Source organism: Marmota marmota, unplaced genomic scaffold (assembly GCF_001458135.2).
Source record: "Marmota marmota marmota unplaced genomic scaffold, marMar, whole genome shotgun sequence".
Taxonomy (NCBI): domain Eukaryota; kingdom Metazoa; phylum Chordata; class Mammalia; order Rodentia; family Sciuridae; genus Marmota; species Marmota marmota.
In genome coordinates this window covers 34,356,055-34,373,671 of record NW_025999900.1, presented here as the reverse complement: position 1 = coordinate 34,373,671, position 17,617 = coordinate 34,356,055, and the positions used below count along the sequence as shown (strand labels likewise).

Genomic DNA, 17,617 nt, shown 5'->3' with positions numbered 1-17,617 from the left:
CCTGTCAGTTCTAGGCAGGAGAAAGAACCGCTCTTGCATGCAGCATGGACCCTGTGCCATGCCTCATTAGCATTTCTCATAGAATAAACGTGTGACAAAACTTTTAGGCCTACTTGGATAAGATGCTTTGAGAATCAAGTGGGATATTTTTAAAGGAAAACTGAAATCTCCTCCTCCACACTGCTGACTTGAAGAAGAGGAGATTTCCCTTCTTGTGGGGAGGGGAAGCCACACAAAAAGAGTAGAATAACAAATTAGCCACAGATGCACAGAAATGTAGCATTCTCTAGCCAAAAATGTCCCCACCTACTGTCACAAGCTTGAACCATGGCTTTAGGTGTGGTAGTGTTTGTGTGGGAATTCCTTGAAAACTACAAATTTACTTCAAGTCTTCCTTCAAGAGAGATTGCCAATGGCCTCCCTAGAACCTACTGCCACTGTGTCTGTGTGCCATGGCTATATGTGCCCTCTTTCTGCTCACTTTCTAATCCCTGAGGACTCTGAAGGGCAAAGTTTCACTGACCCCAATTCCAGGCCACTCAAATGACAGAACCCATTATGAAATTATTTTGTACAACCTGAGCACCACAGTCTCCATGGGCATCTGCTGGACTGCAGTGTTGAAATGTGGTTTTATTAGTCAGCTTTCCATCACTGTGACAATATATCTGACATAAGCCTCTTAAAGAAGGAAAGGTTTATTTGGGCTTACAGTTTCAGAGGTTTTAGCCCACGGTCCATTGCTTTGGACCTGAAGTGAGGCTGAACATCACAGAGGGACGTGACAGAAGACAACTATTTACTTCTTGGCAGTAAGAAAGAAAGAGAAAGAGAAAGGGGTAAGGGACAAAATATACTCCCCAAGAGCATGTATCCTCTCCCTTCAGCTGGGCCCTACTTCCTACAATTTTCACCACTTCCCAGTGATCCATTCAACTAGGAATCCATCAGTGGTTTAATCCATTGATAAGGTTAGAGCCTACACAATTCAATCATTTCCCCAAAGTCCCTCCTCTGAACACTGGGGACCAAGCCTTCAACTCATGAGCTCTACAGGACATTCCATATCCAAATTATAATAGTCGTAGCTAGTCTTCCTGTATTCACATGAGCTCCTTTAGTCAAAAAGTGCTAATATGTGCTGACCCAGAAAGATCCCTAAGATATAACAAAATCCAGTTATGTAGATTTCCAAAATCCAGTGTGTAGATACATTTATATAACCATCCTCGTTACATAATTATGTTCAGAGACATAGATGTGAAAGTAAAGTTATGATATAATAAGAAATACATATTTTTGTCTTTCCCAGGACCTGGCCCTAGCTCCTAAAACTGGTTTTAATTTCCTAAGTAATAAAAGTGATAGGGCATCTTTTGTTCTAATGTTTGGACTTTGTCCAAGTACCTGGCAAAAAGATCTCTTATTGTTTCCTAAGCAATAGGGGTGATTGGAGGATTTATTTATTTGTTTGTTTGTTTATTTATTTAGATACTGGGATTGAACCCAGGGGTACTTTACCACTGAGCTACACCCATAATCCTTTTTATTTTTTATTTTGAGACAGGGTCTCATTAAATTGCTTAGTGCCTCACTAAATTGCTGAGACTGGCCTCCAACTTGCAATCCTCCTGCCTCAAACTCCTGAGCCACTGGGATTACAGGCATGTACCAACATGCATGGTTTAGGAAGCTTATTTTAACAGAAAATAAACATCTTTGCATCACATGCTCTTTCCCTAGCTGAATCTCAGTTTTGACTCCCTGTCTCAACCCACAATGCTCATGAACACATAAGACTCAAGGCATCTACAGAAGACAGATATTAAGATAGGGGTATGATTTCTGAGAGAAACAAGAAATTCTAAATAAGAAATGACTGAATATAATGTGCAAACTAGAGAAGTATAAAATGCTGAGTCTTTCCTTAAGGTGCTCTCAGCCTAGTTAGGGTTGAGAAGGAGAAAGGATGAGAGTTAGAGTTTGGCTGAAAAGAAAGACACTTAAAACCAAACAGGTGCATCTAATGAGAGTTCTTGCAGAAGTAATTATTTCCAGAGGAGATGATGTTTCTCTGAGTCTTGAGGGGACAGAAGGAACAATCCAGAGAATGAGGAGATACAACATGAAATGCAAGTGGATATATAATCAGAGATATGATAAATTATGATATAATGGTGTATTAAGAATTGTAATGCAAAAATTAAAATAAATAAATATTTAAAAAATAAAATTCATATATTAGAGAAAAAACACACAAAAATGACAATGATTGGTAATTTTCTTTTCTTGAAATGATTTTTAAAAATTGTTATAAAAAGCTTTTTATAAAATAATTTAGAACATGAAAAAAAAATAAATGCAAGTTGATTCTTATGCTTATAGTAAAAGAAGTTTGTGGGGGCAGAGGGAGATAAGGCTGGAGATGGCCAGGGACAAATCAACAAAATACAGTGTGAGGAACCAGGAAATCAATACTTCATCATAAGAGCCAACGAGATGGACTTGATCAGCTTTTCACCTTGGGACGAGCACTACAGATGGCTCTGTTCAGAAGGAAGAGCAGAAAAGAAGTTACAGCTACCTTCCAGGTAAAATTCATGTCCACTCCATGTGCTAACATAGAAAATGCAAGAAAGGGATCAGGGGTCCGGGCCACTGATGAGTACATTCAGAGGTTTGCTGTGTCCCACAGTGAAAATTAAAGATCTTACAAAGGCCCTGCCTAATTTTCTGGCAAATGTATGAAACCCAAGAATATCATGCTAAGTGAAATAAGTCAGCCCCTCACCCCCACCCAAAAAAGGCCAAATATTCTCTCTGATATGTGGATGCTAACCCATAACAAGAAAGTGTTATGTAAACGTTCATTAGATTACACAAAAAGGAATGAAAAGAAGAGAGGGGGTATGGGAATAGGAAAGACAGCAGAATGAATCAGATATAACTTTCCTGTGCTCATCTATGAATACATGACCAGTGTAACCCCACATCATGTACAACCAGAAGAATGGGATCAAAATTGTAATGGGTTGCACTCCATGTACGTAGAAAATGTCAGAATGCACCCTAATGTCATGTATATCTAAAAACAACAAATATAAATAAATAAAGAAAATAAAAATAATAAAGAAAATTCAATAATAAAGAAAATTAAATATAGGTAGCTAGATACCTAGATACATAGATAACAAAGGCCCTGCCTCATAGACCGATATGACTTGGTGTCTTGCAATAGGAACTTAATCCTGGCTTGAATGTTTGATGACTCAACAATGTAAAGCCTGGATAGAGCAGGGAGATCTCCTGGGTGTGTCCCTGAGGGAGGAGAAAGGAGTGGATGTCCTGCTTTAAGGAGCAGCAGCTGCCAGGACACCTGAGGACCTGACCAAGCTTAAGAACTTCTCCTGTTTCTGGGATTCCCTCTTGGTCTCAGATGATGTAACTGAGACCCTCCACCAAGGAAGGAAGAGCTTACATGGAGTATCTTGAAAGATATATACATATCTGTTCTTCCCAAAACCCCATGTCCCCAAAAATATCATCCCTTGGACCAAAGAATGCTATAGAACTTTATATATATGCAAAGGTTTTCCAAAAGGTAAGTAAGCACCTATATTTTAAACAAATCCATTTTCTGATTCATTCAAATTGTTCATAAAAGGGAAATGTATAAAATACATATAGAGAGATAATAGATCAAAGTTACCTAGGGCTGGGAATAGGAACAGGGTTCACTGTAAAGGGAATAGAAATGTTCCAAGACTGACTATTAGTCCATCTTCTGTCCCTGATAACACAATACCACAGATTGGGTACATTTTAACAAAAAGGGGTTTATTTTGTCCGCTGGTTCTGGAGGTCCAAGGTCAATCATCTGCCTCTAGTGACGGCCTGCTTGTAGCAGTCTTGAGGAAGTGCAGTGCCCTACATGGTACGACAGTGCATATGTCTGAGTGTCTCTGCTGGCCTCTCTCTGTCCTCTAAAGCCACCAGGGCTCAATTGAGGAGGATCCACCTGAATGACCTTGTCTAATGCTAATCACATTCCAGTGGCCCCACCTCTAAACACCATATGATCAGGTTTCTATCCTTTTAATATTCAAAATGGAGATATTTTTTGTTTTATTTATTCTAACTTATTATATATGACAGCAGAATGCAATTCCATTCATATTACACATATAGAGCACAATTTTTCACGTCTCTGGTCATACACAAAGTAGAGCAAAATGGAGATTAAATTTTAACACATGAAGCCTTGATGATACATTCAACCCCTCTCCAAACCAGATGACAACTTAATTGTGCAGGTCACATGACTTGGTAAAGTTACTTTCAAAAAATTAACGAGAGGCTGGAGTTGTGGTTCAGTGGTAGAGTGTTCGCCTAGCATGCATGGGGCACTGGGTTCAATTCTCAGCACCAAATAAAAATGAAATAAAGATATTGTGTCCACCTAAAACTAAAAAATAAATATAAAAAAAATCAATGAATTTTACACTTAAATTTTATGAAGTGTAAAATAGACTCTGACAACATTTTTTTCTTTGAAAAAAAAAAGAACAAGAAAAAGACAATGAAGAAGAAGAAGCACCTGGTTTTGTTCAGTTTTGTTTTCCCTGAAAAAGCACCTATTCATAGTTACATAAAATGCCCTGCCCCACTCCCCTTTTTGTCGGGAAAGTTCAAAAAGCAAGAAAGTCACCATCTTTTCCTGCCCTTATTTTTGCAGTGGTGTGTTGGCTCAGTGAAGAAAGCCAGGGGCAACAAAAAGATTCTTCTAAGTACCAGTGTGGGATGCCTTCTTTAGTGATGGATGCCTTAGAGCTTCTTGTCTACCTCAAACTGTCACTTAATTTGGTTAAGAGGGGAGCCTGGTATTAGAAATTAAGTGTTTTAACCTGTGTTGAGATGTCCTGAGTTCTGATATATTGTGAGAGGAGCAGGGATGTGTTGACAGTTTTCATTAGGCACCCCACCTTTCCACACCTTGGCTCTTATCAAAGAACACACATGGGGGTGCATGCTACAAGAGCCCAGCAACAGCAGCACTGACACAAAACATTCAGTGCTGAAACTAGTCTTCCCAGGTGTTTAGATGTATGTAATTCTTTCTGGCTCTTTCCAACACTCATCCATAGGTTGTGTTATTAGCCAGGGAAAAATCACCTTTGAACAGATGAAGCTGATCTGTTCAGTGACACTGCCCAACTTATCCAGATACACTGGATGAAAGCCACAAATAAAACTTTCACTTGACGTTGTCAGATTCAATACAAGTTTTTTAAGAAGGCAGTGAAAGCATATTTTATGAAGTCACATCATGAGATACATAATCCACGATCACTGATCTTAAGTGGGCCCTTGAGGCTGCCCCTGTTCATATCTTTGGAAGATGAAAGCATCCCATGTCCCTGAGTTTTTGCTAGAAGAAAAGTTGCCTAGCAGTGTATTAGACTATGACATGAAAAATAAATTCTTATTGGGTTAAACCACTGAGATTTGGAGACTGTTTGTCACCCAGCTTACCCTAGCTTGCCCTGTACCATGAGTTAGAGTAGAACCCGGAGGGTCAGGCAGACTGTTCCTTCTACTACTCGCACCTCAATCAATCATAAATGGATTCATCAAAGCCCAGAAAAAGAAAGAAACTGGACTTCCTTGGCAGGTCGCAGTCAGGAGGCAGGACACTTCATGGCCACAGCTCTCCTGTTGATTGTCTCTGGAATAGCCATGGCTTCTATAGACATAAAATACCAACTCTGCTTTAAAGGAAATAAGAAAACGGCTTATTGTGAGCCAAATATGAGACTATGGTCTGGGAACTTAGATCTGTGTTACCATGAATGATGTGTTACACTGTAGAAAAAGTTATGTGAATTTTTATAGTCACAGAACAAAAGAAGCTCAGGAATCAAAGTGTTTACAAAACACATAGGTGGGGGTCATCAAGTAGGACTTCAACTGGTAGGGAAGCCCCTTCCGTAGGATTCAGATATCATCTATATCAAGGCAAGGAAATCTCTTCTACAGGTGCTAGGGATGGAACCCAGGGCTCCTACTGTTGTGGGGAGACCGCTCAGAAAACATACCAAGTCCGAATTTGAAATCATTTGAAGTGTTTTTATTTCGCCACTTTTGTCAATTATATCTGGTCAGGGGCTGAATCTAACAAGAGTCCAAAGTGGCTCGCTAAAAGAACAGCAGCCCCCCTCTGAGGGAAATTTGCTATTTAAGGAGGAAAACTACATCCTAAGGAATTTTTTAGTTAGCAAGCAAGCAAGTTACAGAAGCAAAAAAAGCTGTTAGCCGAACAACTCAGCCACATCTTGGGTCCGAGCAGGTGTTAAACAACTGTCAAGCAGGCAGTTATAGGGGACAAGAATCTACTTCAAAGTCATATAGGTCACCAAGACCACTGTATCCTGGATTGAGTACATTTTGTGGGGTACAAAGTACAGAAGACAATATGTTTTTTTTAAATTTAACAGAAAATAGTTTTCATTTTGTTTTCTCAGAAATAGGTTCTGCAGCTGTCTCTATGGTTTAAATCCTATGTTTTACAGTTACTTATTTCTGTTATCTTACTTATCAAAATATTTATTCCTACAGTCTATAACCTATACTTATTGATTGTATTGATCAGTTCACACAATAACATTACATGCTAGGCAACTGTTTTACCACTGAGCTACATCCCCAGCATGTCCTCTGTGACATTTTTTATGTTTTCTTTATTGCAGTCTTAGCTTTAGGCTTGGTGGAGGCTAGAAGTGTGTCAAGCTTAGCAATACATTCCAAGAATTGTATCCAGAAGTCAAGAGATGTTAGGTCAGATACAGAGGTTGATATTAAGTGCCCAGTAATGGGGACTAAAGATAGCCCAAGATAACTTTGGCTCTTGATCTATAACATTCTGTCTCTCCAAGAGCATGATGTTTTAGTCAGCCAAGATCAAAGAGCCCATGTATCTTTAATATAGATGCAGCTTCTTCAACTTCAATTCCCGCTTCTCCTTCAGACAAATGCTATCCTACTCAAGGGCTGGGACCTTACTCAGTTACCATAACCAAGATCAGGAGAAAGAACAGCTTTAGGGAGAAATAAATGAAGAGAATCAGAAGCCTATAATACTGTAATGGACAGCTATGCACCTGGGCATTGTATCTAGGAATCTACTTCCAGAGGTCATCTGGGATATGAATGAAGTAGATTTGCTTATTCCTTCTTTTTTTTTTTTTTTTAATTTGTTTGTTTGATTTGGGTACTGGAATTGAACCCAGGAGCACTTACCACTGAGCTACATCTCCAGTCCTAATTTATTTTTTATTTTGAGAAAGAGTCTCTCTAAGTTGCAGAGAGCTTTGATAATTTGCAGAAGCTGGATCTAACTTGTGATACTCCTGCATTAGCCTCTTGAGTCACTGGGATTACAGGCGTGATCTTATTCTTTCTCTTTAGAACTTTCTGGTCTCTTCCAGCTCCATTCTACCTATCCTGCGTGCCTTCTAAGCATTGTAGCCATAAACAGATTCTCAGATGACCCTCCCATTCCTGAACACCTTTCTGATTTTTTTTCCACTGCAATAGTGTTGTTTACTAATGGAATATATACTTTCTAAGCCTAAGGCAGTGTTAGATAATTTGGCCACTTGATAAATGTGTATTGAACTGAATTAATAGGAATGTTCCAGAGTACATGATTAGAGACATAATCTTAACATCTTCAAAATCAAATTTGAAAAGAAGCTTGTGTCTTTACTAATGCTAAAACAGAGAACTGCTTGATCCCACTGTGGACCAGGAATATTATGATCACCAACTGCAAAGTCACGAAGTTCCAGTTTAGGAAGAAGGGCTCTTCAGTTCTCCAGCCCCATACACCATCCAGTTTTGTTTCCCTGAATCTAAGCCAAAATGCTGGAGACTCTGAATCATTAACCTACCCCCAGCGCCTTGAGGATTTGGCACTCCCCGGGAAGAACTGACATTCCAGGGAAACAAAGAGACAGAGCCTGAGGGCAGCAACTATATCTGGTAATGCTGTGGCCACCCCAGTCCTGGTTATGGGGATGTCACAGGATTTAGCAGCAGAGAGATTCATCCCCTTGTGAATTTCTTGTACAGGAGTGAAAGGATATTAACTGATGGTGGACCTAGGTGCAAACTCTGCAGTAAACAGGGTCACATCTCCACTCCCCTGATGTGCCCACTGGGATATGACACAGTTCTTGATGCTACCAGGCATCCAGACACACCCCAAAATCTCTCTTTCTCTTTCTTACACACTTAGATAGAGACCAAAGGACTTCTGAGAGGAAGGAATCTAAGTTGTTTGGACAGATGGGGTTACTATAGCATGCCTGAGGGGTTGAACAATCCCTAAGACCAGATGGCTGAACTAGTGCTGAGCCCCTGAGAGGGAATCCACGGAGAGGAAGAGAAGGAGGAGGGACAGACAGCTGCCTCTGACTCCAGGGCAGTGTGGACAGAGAGCTCAGCCCAGGCATGATATGAGAGGGAAACTTCCCAGACCAGCCCCAGGTTTATATCCCACCACAAGGGCTCAGCATGGCTCTGAAGAGCAGTAGATTGGACGAGTGTGTCTGTCAATTTGTATGTGGGGCCCCTGAACTGAGTGCGGCCAGGAGAAGGTCGTTATCCCTCCATATCATCACAACGCATATGCATGCATGTACACATGCACACGTGTGTGCGCGCACACACACATACCTTTTGTAACTCAACCCCTGAAGATACAGCTCCTTCTTGGGGAGGCTAAGGGGATGGGGTGAAGGACTGAGAAGTTTCAGGGTGATTATACTCAAATGGATTCTTCATCAGATGCTTTGTCTTAGAATTTAATTCACAAGTGATTCAAAGCCCAAAAGCAGGGAGCAGAATATTAACCTACCTGCATTTCTCGTCCTGGTTTCTATAGCATTCATTCATTCTTTTCAAGCAAAAAATTTTAAAGACTAAAATTAAAATGGCTTATGAGACCACCACTTTCCAGTTACTTGCTATTAACTATTTATAAATGAAAACAACATAATACATGGTTAGAAAAGTCAAATATTATGAAAAATATAAAAATTTTTCTAAAATTTAAAATCTGCCAACTTCACTCCCCAAAGACAATCACTGCTGAAGAAGAAGAAGAAGAAGAATATATTTCTCAGAAAAAAAAGTGTTGTGTGTGTGCATATCAACATGATATTTATTTTTATGTTTATAAAGGGATATAATTTTTGCACTTACTCATGCATCTTAGGGACCAGCACATACAGCTCTACTTTATTCTTTTAATACATGCATAGAGTTTTGTGATAAGGATAGATATGCCATACAGTTAGCCAATTCTTTATTAACAAATAAATATTAAGTAGCTTCCAGGTAGCCATTTTTGTTTTGTTTTGTTTTGAGTTTTACAATACAAATCATTCCAACATGAACTGTCTCATTTATACATTTTGGTATATTTTTGCAAGTATATCCACAAAGTACATGTCTATGTCAAAGGCTTATATCCATTTATATTTTAAGATAGTTCCCATATTGCCTTTTTCATGTGCCCCTCCCTGTTATAGCAGTTCTTTCCTGCTTAAGAGGGGTCGGTCATTCAATCCTCTCAAGATGCAAAATCAGTCGTGCACACCTGTAATCCCTGCAGCTCAGGAGGCTGAGGCAGAAGGATCACAAGTTCAAGGCCAACCTAAGCAACTTAGTGAGACTGTCTCAAAATAAAATAAATATGACTGAGGATGTAGTTCAGTGGTTAAGTGTCCTTGGGTTCAATCCCAGTACAAAAAAATGATGGTGAATCTTCTATTTCCCTGTTGTTCTTTCACAGGGAACCCAAAGTATCTAAATGAAGCCACAGCTTATAGTTCAATAAAATTCTTGCCTGTTCCCAAGTGGAAGCATTTCCCTTTGGGATCCATGACCTCTAACTTCACAGACCCCCAAAAATATGGGGATAAGGATGAAATTTCCCCTGTTGGCCACTGGGAAAGATAGCTAACAGGGCCACTCCTGCTTCTTTCCCCTTGATTCCTAGGGGAAAATGTGGGGTTCAAGATTCTGGGTGCATCAACTCTGATATGTTCTTTCCCACCCTGGTCCCTGGCGAGCACAGCAGACCTGCCTTAGTGGGGTTGAACCTTCTGTGGAGCTCCCCTGCTCTTAAGCCCTGAGTCTGATTATCAACTGTCTCTGTCCTCTGGCTGCAGGAAGTAATAGCTTCTTTACATGCCCCCCAGGAGCTCCTCCAGCATTGACAACATTTACAATAAATGATTAATTACTCTTGGCTTTGTTACCCTTTTCTGAGCATCAATATAATAACCATATCCTCCATATTTCTCAAATGCCTGAAACCTTGCACCAGTTAATGCATTCCCTTCCACAAGAATACAATCACAGCTCATAACCAGTGAGCAGTTGCATGGTCACCTTCTTCAGGTTATGGGTGTCCACCTTACCACCACTGATGCCAGCTGGGTGGCTGATAATCCAGCTCTAAGACCTATCTCTTCATCTCCCTTCTTAGAACACTCCTGGTACCCATTATCCCCACTTGGGTTTCTCAGTAAGTGAACTCTGAGGTAGAGACCAGCATGCAGGAGTGCTTTTGGTATCAAGAGCTGTGAAAGGGAAGGTGTTGGATACAGAATGAAGTTTAGCTACAATGCAGCCCAGGGATGCCTTGGCCAATCCTGCAGGGAGCTCTGAAGAAGGGATGGCTCTTCAGAGCCTCCTGAATTGGGGCAGAAGGGCCGAGTTCTGTGCCATCATTAACCAATCACTGAATGTGGGCTGCTAAGAAGTGGGCATGACCCTGGGCAAGACAACTGTTTCTAGTTTAGAAAATTCCTGAGGTGTAATTGTTGAGGGCTTCTGCCAGCAGCACTCCAGCAGATGGGGTAATAACTTCTCTAGTGCTGAAGGGCAATCCAATATCAGCAACCACCAGGTAACCCAAGCTTTATTATCTGTTAAATAATAGTCAGACCTGTTATTTAAACCCTTAGCTACTGCTGGGCATGGTGGTGCATGCCTGTAATCCCAGTGACTCAGAAGGCTGAGGCAGGATGATTACAAGTTCAAAGCTAGCCTCAGCAACTCAGGGAGGATATAAGAACTTAGTGAGAACCTGTCTCAAAATAAAAAATAAAAAAGGATGGGGATGTGGCTCAGTGGTTAAGCACCCATGGGTTCAATCCCTGGTCCAAGAAAAAAAATCAACCCACTTAGCAACTCTTTGTCAATATAAAAAAGTGTTTATGTCATCTGAGAGCCTATACCTTCACAGCGGGCAGAACCTAGTCCAGTTATTTCTTTACAGTTCACTCAAGGCTGCTGGCAGGAGGCATCAGTTCCTCAACACAGAGACCTCTCCTTAGGTTCCCTGGAGTGTCCTCACAACATGGCAGCTGATTCTCCCTAAGCATGTCCTCTGAGAGAGCAGGGAAAAGGAAGAAGCCCCTACCCATTTCTGCCCTAATTTCAGACATCGTAAATCATCACTCCTGCCACCTTCTATGCCTTAAAAGTGAGTCACCAAGTACTTTCCACCCTTAAGGCAAGGGAAATTAGTCTTTGCTTTTTGAAGGAAGTGGCATAAAATAATTGTAGACAAGTTTTCAAACCACTACACAGAGAGAGAAAGATATTCCCTCAAATGAACAGCAGTAGGCACTTCTGGGAGAGGAGAGGATGAGTGAAGTAAGGAGCTTTTGCTTTCCCTCTATTTTTTTAATGATAATATATTCTTATAATATTTTGTATTAAAAATAAAAATATTTTGACAATAAATAGAATATTATTGAAAGTATAGCAACCAAAGAAACTAGGTAAGAAGTGAGATGCTCATCCAAGAGGCAGACTATGACTTGCTGCCCTTCTCCACCAGGGTTCCTTCTGCCTGATCCCACCCAACTAGACACAGACGAATGAGGAACACAATAATCACAGCTTCTCAGAGGAGTCATCATTTTCCTAGAACATAAACAAGGAGTCAGATGATTGCACTTTATTGAGAAGTGAAAGGTTGGAAAAAAACATTAGAACCATTAGTCTGTTTCCTGCATCTCCATCCTTCATCCATAATTTCATTTAACGCAGAAATAATCTTATTAGCTTTGATGGCTTGATTGCAGGCTCTGACTGGAACACAGACATCCCAGGAATGCCCAAGAGGAGAGAGCTGGAAAATTCTATACATTGATGGCCCCTTCAATCCAGACCCGGGGGTCCATTCCCTTTCCTATATCCAACAGTCAGGGCCCACCCAGTATCTCCAGCCAAGTAGGGAACCCTGTGGGAAGAGCTGTCAATGTTCAGGCAGAGAAACCAGAAGCAGCTAGGCAGGAGCTATATCCTGGGGCCAGATGGACTCTTGGGAATGTCTTCCCTGGAGTCAAGATGTCTTCACCCTACCTGGGTCTTTGCTGACCCCTTCAGGCAAGGAATGGAACTTCAGTTATGTCCACACCTGACCTTGCTCCCATCTCCCCAGGCTCCCACACCCTCCCTCACCTGACCTTTGCAGAGGAGAGACAGCAGAGTCCCCAGACTCTACATTTTGTGAAGGAGAACTAGCCTATCAGAGAAGTAAGTAGGAACAAACAGGACTTTCTCCCCTGCCTTCAGGAAATGCCTTGTAAATCTGGGCTATCCCCCTCAATTTACCACTTAAAAACCATCCAGTAGATCCCAAAGTCATTGCTAGAAATACCCAAAACTCAACCACCAGCTACTCAGTCTATATTCAAGTCTTGAGTCTCTTATTTGTTTGTGACTCCCTCTTTTGGAGAATACCCAGTCTGGAGAAAGTTTTGGACTGGACAGGGCTGCTTCCACAAATGGAGCCTTCTACCAGTATAAGCCAGTTTAGATACAAAGTGGCCACCCCAGAGAGTGAGGGCAAAAACAGCATTATTCTGATTCCATCTGCTGCCCCCACAGGGCTTCTTAAGAGGCAAAGTCTCCCTCCAACCTCATTCCCTGAAATAATACATCTTACCTCTAACCTCCCCCACTCCTCTGAGAAAGATTTCCAAGACCAGGGTCTGGGGTCAACAAAACCCAAGGGTCTATCCTGATGTAGGAGTCAGAGCTCTATCTCAAAGCTTCCCCGAGAAGGGGCTCTACGTGTGGACCCTGATGCTTGCTTTCTAGAAAGTGATCAGGTGGTGAGGATTTTCCCAACACTGGTCAGACCAGGATTGTGATTAAAGAAGAGCTAATGAAGGGGTAGAGTGCTGGGCAGTGATACTGGCCAAATTATATTGTTATTTTGTCTATCATGTGCATATACAGAAATATAACAACAAATTCCATCAGCATGTACATCTATAATGCACCAGTAAAAAATGTGGGGTGAAAGACATTAAAATTGCATTGGGTATTATGAAAAAAAAAAGATGAGCTAATGAAAGACAGATTGAATCTTGGAAGATAAAGATTAGCTTTAGAACAGATATCCATTCTTCCCCCTGCCCTTTCTTCAGGAAAAAGCATCATCCATGTGAGAGTAGGCTTGAAACATATAGGCTGCTACACTGAGTTTGCTTTATAATTCTGCACAAGAAGTGGCACAGCTAATGAGTTCTGTACAGTGAGCTTTTTCAGATAGTATCCAACCTGGAAGTTGTTCCCTTCTTTCCAAGAGCCAAGGCTGTTTACAAATACCTCAATGCAAAGCAGAAAAAGAGAAAAGTCATTCCCAGATTTTAAGCAATATGCATTTTCACAGAGTGAACAATGTACCATCTCTGGTAAGCTGAATAATGACCCCAAAGATACCCACATTAATCCCTTGAGCCTGTGAATATTTTTTATGTGACAAAAAAAGGCTTTTTAGGTATGATTAAGTTAAAGATCTTTAGATGGGGAGATTATCCCAGGTTAGCCCGGTGGTCCCTGAATGTAATCACAAGTGTATTTATAAGAGGGAAAAGAGAGGAGGAGGTGGTGTTACTAGAAGAAGAGAAAGTGATATACCACAGAGACTAGAGCGGATGCACTTTGAAGATGAGGAAGGGGGCCACAGGGCAGAAATGCAGGTGGACACTAGATGCCAAAAACCACAAGAAAATGGATTATCCCCTAAGACTCTCCAAAAGAAACCAGCCTTGTCAACACTTGGACTCTATGTCCACAAGTCTAATCTCACACCTCTGACCTCCAGAACTACAGGAGAACAAATTCACATTGCTGTAAGCCACTAAGTGAGCAGTAGACCATTACAGCAGCAATAGAAACTACTATATTATCTTTAAGCCCTTCATTGCATGTTATTTTAAATAGTTTTTTGAAATAAAACTGACACATAATAAATCGCACGTATTGAAAGTGCACAATTAGTGTTTGGGGTTTTGGTTTTGGTTTGGTTTTTCCTCTCTCTCTCTCTCTCTTTTTTTTTTTTTTTTTTTTTTTTTTTTTTTTTTTTTTTTTGTGAAGGGGTCTCACTGAGTTGCTTAAGGCCTTGCTAAAATGAGACTGGCTCTGAATTCAAAATCCTCCAGCCCCAGCCTCCCAAGCCACTGGAATTACAGTTGTACACCATCACACCTGGACTTTAGTCATTTTTAATCAGCTTCAAATCCAAGAACCTATTGTTTAAGAAAATTAAAAAAAAAAAAAAAACTTGTCCCCAAACTCAGAAATGGGCAGATTTGTGTGCCTTTGAGTAAAGCCACTGGCTTTAGACAGCTCAAAATTCAGTCTGCCCCAGCAGGTTTACTGATATCTGTGCTTTTTTGTTATTAGCCCTCAGGTAATTTAGAGGTGAAACTTTGCTATTCCCACTACTGGCCACACTCCTGCCTCTGGTTATTTTCTTTTAAGAAGTGTTTTCCCTTGGCCTGAGACACTCCTGATGATATCCTGTCATTTCACGGACTTCCTTCTCAAAAATGGGTGTGGACTCCATCTTTTGGGACCTTTGAGGTTTAACTACAAGTTTTCATACTTTTTTAAAAAATTAGCTGCCTATATAAGCATCATTTGTCAACTCTAATACGGCTCCATTTTTGTACCCTTTCTGAACCAGCACACCCATTTATTACCTTGCAAACTAACAAAATTGAATTGGGCTTGAGCGCAAGTCATATAGGAAATTTTGTTCAATATGTCCTAGGAATGCTGATGTTAAAAATTCAGGTTAGTAGAGGTAGGAAGTACTGAAACCAAAAGGGAAAAAACACCACTTACAGAATACTGACTTAATAAGACCCACTTCAAACCAAATAAATTACAGATCACGTTCTCAATATGCCAAACAAAGCACATTAATTAGCAAGATACTGGTGTTTATGATTAGCACATCATTTTAAAATTCTGCCAGTAAAAGTCTTTGGGTCATGGTAATCATTGTGATTCAAATCTGATCATAAAATTTTTCATAACTTAGAGTAACATCTCATTAGAAATTCTTTGGGGAGGGGTGCTGGGGATTGAACCCAGGGCCTTGTATATGCTTGGCAAGTACACTACCACTGAGCTACCTCCCCAGCACCCATAAATGATGCTCAATAATAGTTCCCACCCATGATGTCCACAGTGACAATGCTTCTGGTCCCAGTAATCAAATGTGTAATAATAATTGTCCAGGAGAAAAATACCCAATTGTCTAAACTCTTTATCATAGATGTTGCTGGAAGAACTCAACCAGTCATGGAGCAATTCAATTTGTTTCCTACCCCTATGTAGCAAATGCCTTTTTACCACGTTTTCCTTCACCCCCAAGAATATTCTAATCACTGCCTCCATAAAAACACACACAAACTTTTTTTTATGATTAGAAGTTAGAGCAAGAAAAGGAATGGCTAGCCTTTTCCTCCTTGTGCTGATGGGTTCAGAGCTCTTGCCAATTCACTTCAAAGTCTCCAGACTTCATCATTCACTTTAGGATCCACCCCCATAGCCAACACTGTCAGCTGCTTTAGACTGGTTTTGCAAGAACCACAGGGCAGAGGAGTTGACCCTACCCTCAGCTTCCTGGTCTATTTCTCTTTATTTTGTGCCATCAAGACTATGCATAGGTTCCCACTCTTGGTCAGCTTTGGCAAGATTTTTGAGAGATCACTTCAAGTATGTCATTATTAATTGTGTTCCTGAGTATAAAGAAAAGAATGATAGTATTCTCTAGCACAGAGTAGAAGGAAGAAAGTGTACAGCACACAGGATGTGTACATAAGCAATATACATACATTTTATAGTCTATGTGTTTTGGCCAGGTTTTATTTCCATGTGATTTTTAATGCTGTACTTTCTCACATAACTGTTTGCTTTTTTCCAAAACAAACAATGTTCAGAGATACAGGTGACATTTACCAGTATAAGGTGTATCCAAACTAATTAATTACAAAGTCAAAGTGCTTTAACAAGCATTTAGAGTTTTCACCTATAAAAAAATGTAACTTGTCCTTATAATTATATAAATGTAGCTATACTCACCTAGTAATGTCATTGATGAAGTTTCTTGTTATTATTTGATCACCAGTAATTGGGCCACTACAAAGCCAAACAGGATTTCTAAGTGCTATTTTCATTCCCCAAAAAATAGAAAGGTTGAAAAACCCAAGATGAAACCTTCTTGGTCACAGTGAAAACCCAGAGGACTATTCTACCTGTCTCTTTGCATGAATTTCACCTCAAACATACACATGCAAAAACCTACTTCAAACAAACCACTATCATTAACTCAAACCTGATCAATAAAGCTAGCAGAAGGTGGTCTCTCTCCATGCCATTAGAGGGAAAAATACACCACCATTATTTAGGCAACCTGGAGAGAGAGATCTAATTTTTTTCCTTCAAAAATAATAAGAAAAGAAAATAGCAGTCTTTTAGATTCTGTGAATTGGACACTGTGGCTGGAATTTATTTTACAAGATCTTCATAAAGTCCTGTGCCACTTGAAAAGTAATATTAGAGCTTTGCTAATCTGATGGTTGGAATAATTAAAACCCATGCCTTTTGAGACAAAGCAGTAGATTTCCCTCTGCTGAGATAGACTTTAGTTATCTATGATGCTGCAGCCAGAGGACCAAGTGTGCCTCCTCATCTTTAGAAATCCGTTGTTCTTTCCTCAGTGTCTGGAATAAGACTGTACAACTGTTGATGTAAAGGGCTCAGGGCAAACACCATCCAGCTGGGACTGTTGGAAACAGGGTCAGCAGGGCCAAGCCCCTGCCCGCCTGGTTTCTTGCTGAAACATGTTCATGGACCAATGGAATCAAATGTACCAGGAGGAACATACAGCAGAGGGAGCCCTCCCCTTGGTATTTTTCCTTTTGATGAGATGTGCATTAAGGTGACCTCTCAGAGGGGAATAAATATCTTAGACATACACACCAAGCAATCTCAATCTTAGGTGTCTACTGTTTAGGGGAATTCTCTTTCAAATGTCACAGCTTCTAGGACTTGGAGACTTTGGGAGTCTTCGTCCCGTGGAACACTGAATCTGAGAGTTGTCTTGTTGCCAGACCACTTAGCAAGAGGCCTCAGGGTGGGGGCCATGCACCACATACAGCAGTACATAGTTGTGTTTTTAACATTTAAATTTAATCAGATTGCTTATATACACCTTTTCACACTTGTCTCA

At 40.5% G+C, this 17,617-nt stretch overlaps 2 long non-coding RNA genes across 2 annotated transcripts in view; both read right to left on the bottom strand.

Moving 5' to 3' along the window:
- LOC125615267 overlaps nt 1–17,617 on the bottom strand; it is a 93,362-nt gene that overhangs the window by 23,172 nt on the left and 52,573 nt on the right. The window lies entirely within an intron of this gene.
- On the bottom strand, nt 12,023–14,456 carry LOC125615268. The gene is made up of 2 exons (XR_007345852.1): nt 13,651–14,456; nt 12,023–12,462 (listed from the first exon to the last, which is right to left on the bottom strand). It is a non-coding gene; the product is annotated as an uncharacterized LOC125615268 (long non-coding RNA).